Raw genomic sequence first — 6,442 nt, 5'->3', positions numbered from 1 at the left:
GGTGGGGGCGGGGGGGCTGGCTGCAGGCTGGAGCTGCAGTGCACTGCAGCTTTATGCAGAGTGCAGACTGTAGACTGCAGGGGCGGGCAGGGGCGGTTAATTTGAAATTTGAATTATAAAATATAATTTATAAAAAATATAAATATAAATTATATAAAATATAAAAAAATTAATATATATTAAATAAATCGGACCGAACCGGACAAAAACCGGAATGAACCGGTACCCGTACACCGGTACGAAATTACGGTTCCGTCCCGTTCCGTGTACCGGATTAGACTATCCCGGCCCGTCCCGTAGGCAACCGAAACGGGACGAACCGAAACGGTACCGGTACGTCCCGTTCCGTTGCCCGGTCTTACCGCCAGCAAAAAAAAATTCATCAACTTTCCATAGAAAATACCAACAAATCCTACATAAGAAACAGAGGAAAATATATGGTTATGTATATAATCACACAGAAGACATTGAGAAGTGCACATGCCCAAACTTAGCTTGGTAAAAAAATCCATAAAAATTTAGCTCCTATTACAATAAATTAATTGGACTGATTGATGAAACTTCGTGGCTACTCAAAATTCAAAGCCTTATTAAAGCTCAAATTTAGAACAAAATTGTAGGAACCTTAATATCAAATTGGATTAAGAAACACAATTTTCATACTGCTGATGAGTGAGCAGTGAGTCAGATAAAAATTCTGGAGAAATAATAAGATAAATTATTGCCCTAATTCAAATTCTCCTCAAATTTTGATCAACATAGAAATCGAATTTTCATTAAAAAAGAAAAAATTAGATTTGAAAAATACACAAAGAGGATTTGAAAATTTTGATAAAGGCCTTAAAGAATGACCAAAAAATTAATCTATGATCGAAAAAGAAAGAAGAATGGAGAAATTTGTAGAGATACAAAAAGACCACAAAAAATGATGCATTTGCTTCTAAGTATTTAGGATAATGGCAGGTAACAATTTTGTCTGACCTATAAAGTCTAAAATGCCCCTAAACAAATATAATTTGCCCTTAAACATACAGGTTGATACCACTTTTTAAGTGATACTTCTGATATAGTAGAAGATGTTGAAATTGTCAGATACATACTTTAACTATGCAGGAGTTTTAATACTCAACATAATTTACTTTTTTTTAATAATTACTCCCTCTAGATTATATTTTTTTTATTATTTAATCTTGACATGCCATCATAGCCCTTGGACAACACACACAGTTGGACGACGTCGTGCTTGACATGTCATCATGGCCCTTGGACAACACACGATCGGACGACGTCGAGAGTGGCGTGCCATCATCGCCCTTAGACAACACAAACGGTCGGACGACATCGGGCGTGGCATTGCATAAGGCTGGGCAACGGAACGGGATATATCGGTACTATTCCGGTTCGGTTCCCTACGAGACAACGGGACATTCTGAACCGGGACACGGAACACAACGAAATCGAGGTTTGGTACGGTGAACCGTTATCGATTTATTTCGATTCCGGTCCGATCCGAATCTGGTCCGATTCCGATTAATTAATATTTATTAATTAATTCATATTATATATTTATTAATTATAATTTATATTTTATATTAAATAATAAATACTATCCAAGTAACCCAACTATCCACTGCTAGTATTACATTCGAAACTTAGTTGAAACAGAACCCTTCCTAGAAGGTGGTTGCATAAACTATGCACTCTACTTGTAGTTGTAAGTTGAAATTATGATTTATAATACAACTTAAATAAATTAAATTGATATTTTTTAATTTGTGTAATTGTTTTATCCTTATTTTTATTTAATTTTTTAAAATTACAAATTTAATTTATTTAAATTACAAGTTATAAATATTACTTATAAATTATAACATATTAATAAATAATGAGTAATAACTTATAAACTTCAAAAGATTTAAATCTTGAAAACTTAATTAGACTTAACTTGCAACCTTAATAAGTGCAATTTTTATAAAAAATATCTTTAAAATAACTTAAGTAAAAAATTACATTATAAATTTAAAAAATATTAATCTAAACTTAGAAAAATAAAAAAATATTCATATTTTCGTAATTCAAAAAAATCTTTTTTTTTAAATAACTAGATGTGTCATCCCGTTTATCCCATCCTGTTCCATTCCGGTCCGTTTCAGTTCCATCCGGTATATAATGGGACGGAACGGAACCGAGTATCCATCTCAGTAATTCCGGTTCGGTTCATCCCGGTACCGATCAACGAACCAGTCAACTCGTCCCGTTCCGGTTTGATACAGTTCGTTCTGATCCGGTGGTCCCGTTCCGGTCCATTTCCAGTCTTAGCATGCATAATCGCCCTTGGACAACACATACAGTTGAACGATGTCGGCCGTGGCATGCCCACATGGCCCTTGGATAGCACACAGGTCGAACGTCGTCGGTTGTGGCATGCTATCATAGACCGTGGACAATACACGGTCGGATGACGTTGGGCGTGACATGCCATTATAGCCCTTGGACAGCATATGTGGTCGGACGACGTCGGGCGTGACATGCCATTATTGCTCTTGAACAGCACACACGGTCGAACGACGTCGACTTGGCAATGCTATCATAGCCCTTGGACAGCAAACACGGTCGGAAGACATCGGGCGTAAAATGCAATCATCGCGCTTGGACAATACACACGGTCGAACGACGTCGGGCGTGACATGCCATCATAGCCCTTGAAAAGCACACACTGGCGGACGACGTCGGGCGTGGCATGCCATCATAGCCCTTGGACAGCACACACGGTCGAACGACGTCAAGCGTAGCATGCCATCATAGCCCTTGGACAACACACACGGTTGGTCGTCGTCGAAAATGCTGCACACAACGATCGGCCGTGGCCTGCTCGCATCGGCCGTGGCTTGCGCGATATTGGCCAAGCTCTAGTTGAAACATGCGGATGTCCATGCCATACATAAATCAAAGGAGTTTGAAAAACTTTTCATGCATAACACACATATTCATCTATTTTCCATTATCTATTCTTAATGCTTCCGCCTCAAGTGGCTCGTCTTTATCATTCTTCATTTCTTTTACGATTCGTACGATATTGAAACATCTTTTATTTGTATAAATATGTAGTCTATCATTACTTTCACATGTTTAGAAGTGTTCTCGAGCATTTTCGTATTTTTTTGGCTTTTAATCATTATTTTATAATTTATTCTTACGGTTTATTATTTTTTGCGTCTCGTTTTAAAAATTAAAATATACTAAATTTTTTATTTGAAGGTTATTATATTTATTTCTGAACTTTTGGTGTTGATTTCATATTTTTTCGATATTTTTCCTATTTATTATTAATTTATTACTATATTTTTCAGAAATTTCGGAAAAAAACTAAAAATGTAAAAAAAAAATTTAAAAATATTTTTTTATATATAAAAGTGATTTGTGAAAGCTAATATGTGTTTGTACCTTAGAACGTGCATATTTGGGTTGTACATTTCCATTATGATTCTCTAGAAAAATAATATCTACTCCTGTCACATGGGTAAAACTTTCTTAAGCATATACAAGGGTGGTAGAGGTGTTGGAGACCAACTGAGGCGTAAGAAGGCGGACGGCATGGGCGTCCCGTGGGCTTAGTAGGCGTGTTGCGTGGGCGCTTGATGACATTCATGACTTGTCGGTGCTACGCTGTTGGACGTTTATAAAAACATGCCGGCGACGTCTGCAGGGAAATTGAGGCAAGGCAGGCAGACGTGATGGGCGTCCGGTGTGTTTAATAAGCATACTGCGTGGGCGCTTGATGGCATGCATGACTTGTCCATGCTACGCCGTTGGGCGTCTACAAAAATATGCTAGCGATGTTTGCGGGGCGACTGAGGCGAAGGCAGGGTCAAGGGCGTCCTGTAGGCATAGTAAGCGTGCTGCATGGGCGCTTGATGGAATGCATGGCTTGTCCATGCTACGCTGTTGGGCGTTTACGAAAACATGCTAGCGACATTTGCGGGGCGTTTGAGGTGAAGGCAGGCGGACGTCATGGGCGTCCTGTGGGCTTAGTAGGCGTGCACTGTGGGCGCTTGATGGCATGCATGGCTTGTCCGTGCTACGCCGTTGGGCGTCTACAGAAACATGCTAGTGACGTCTGCGGGGCGACTGAGGCGAAAGAAAGCGAACGTCAAAGGCGTCTTGTGGGCTTAGTAGGCGTGCTGCGTGGGCGCTTGATGACATGCATGACTTTTTCGTGCTACATCGTTGGGCGTTTACAAAAATATGTCGGCAACGTCTGCGGGGCGACTGAGGCGTAACAAGGCGAACGTCATGGGCGTTCTGTGGGCTTAGTAGACGTGCTACATGGGCGCTTGATGGCATGCATGGATTGTCCGTGCTACGCCTTTGGGCGCTTACAAAAACATGCTAGCGACGTCTGTGAGGCGACAGTGCGCTGCCGAGGGAACTTCTCACGACTAGTCTATATAAGCGTTTGGTGTGGAAACGCCAGTGCTTTCGGGCGAGTGGCAAGTTCTAGAGCTCCTGTTACGGCTAACTCTAGGCGTCGCACGCACGGGGCACGTAAGGCCATGTACGGCCAGATGCTATGATAAATCGTGCGTGGGAGGTTCCCTTGGGTGAATTTTAGTCTTCCTCTAATATCTCTGCAGTGATTAAATTATCAACCACCTTCGGCGGGCGCATAACGGTGGGTATAGCAGTGGCCTTATAAAGAAGGCATCAGCGTCGTCGCACGACATCTCATGTCGGGCATCGGAACGGATGTCGGGCGTGCATCGACGGATCTATTCACGTACGCATGAGTGGTGTTGAGAATGTGTGGTTAGGTTGGATCCCTGCTTTGAGCAGCGACGTCCTAACTCGCATGCCATCTCAGTGGCGAATCAAGAGCAATCTAGGCTTGTCGGATGTCGAAATCCTGTGCTGCATACCCAATGCCTAGGCATTATGTAATTTCAATCGGTCGCCTTCGTCGTGCGATGGCGTGGTCCACGAGCGGTGCCTCGAATTCTCAAATACGGTAGACGTAGTGGGCATGGGGCCTTCACCGGCTCCTATCTGCCCAAAACGAATGCTCTTTGCGAATGACTGTCGCGCTCGCCTTGGACCCAATCGTACCCGAACGGGCGCGTCGCGCTCATGCAACACGCGACGTCGTTGAAGAATGCTACCTAGTTGATCCTTCCAGTAGTCGTATGGTTGTCTCAAAGATTAAGTCATGCATGTGTAAGTACAAACAAATTCAGACTGTGAAACTGCGAATGACTCATTAAATCAGTTATGATTTATTTGATGGTATCTACTACTCGGATAACCATAGTAATTCTAGAGCTAATACGTGCAACAAAACCCGACTTCTGGAAGGGATGCATTTATTAGATAAAAGGTCGACGCTGGCTCTGCCCGTTGCTGCGATGATTCATGATAACTCGACGATCGCATGACCATCGTGCCGGCGACAGATCATTCAAATTTCTGCCCTATCAACTTTCGGTGGTAGGATAGTGGCCTACCATGGTAGTGAAGGGTGACGGAAAATTAGGGTTTGATTCCGGATAGGGAGCTTGTGAAACGGCTACCACATCCAAGGAAGGCAGCAGGCGTGCAAAATTACCTAATCTTGGCACGGGGAGGTAATGACAATAAATGAAAATGTCGGGCTCTATGAGTCTGATAATTGAAATGAGTACAATCTAAATCCCTTAGCGAGGATCCATTGGAGGGCAATTCTGGTGCTAGCAGCCGCAGTAATTCCAGCTCCAATAACGTATATTTAAGTTGTTGCAGTTAAAAAGCTCGTAGTTGGACTTTGGGATGGGCCGGCCGGTCCGCCCTAGGTATGCACCGGTCATCTCGTCCCTTCTGTCGGCGATGCTCCTGGCCTAAATTGGTCGGGTTGTGCCTTCGGCGCTGTTACTTTGAAGAAATTAGAGTGCTCCAAGCAAGCCTACGTCTGTATAAATTCTCACATTTCTTTGAGAATTAAAAAGAGTTTGTTTGATTTCTGAATCGAATTATGTCAATTTCATAAAGAATATCTTAATAATTCAATAAAGGAAGCTTGCAAACTGAGGAAGTAACAAAATTGCAGATTAAAAGTCTAATGCTACCTTTTCATATTGTTGGGAATTAAACACACAACACACACAAATAATCTAGAGAAAAGAGAAACGGAACACAAACGGGACACACAAGAATTTAACGTGGTTCGGTTTCCCTACTCCACGACTGTAACAGGAGGATTTTTATTTCACTTGTGCTCGTTTTAGAATTACAAATACAAGGATCATATTTATAGGAAAACCAAATGGTTAACCTAGGGTTTCAGTAATGGGTCGGGCCGGCTCACAAGCCTCCACAAAGCCCAACAATCTCCCACTTGGAGGCTTGAAGAATTTCAACTGTCATCCACTTAGAACACTTGTATGTCTAGTAATCTTTTTCAACTCTCTCCTGC

The sequence above is a fragment of the Solanum pennellii genome, chromosome 9 (assembly GCF_001406875.1).
Source record: "Solanum pennellii chromosome 9, SPENNV200".
Lineage (NCBI taxonomy): Eukaryota > Viridiplantae > Streptophyta > Magnoliopsida > Solanales > Solanaceae > Solanum > Solanum pennellii.
This window is presented reverse-complemented; position numbering follows the sequence as displayed.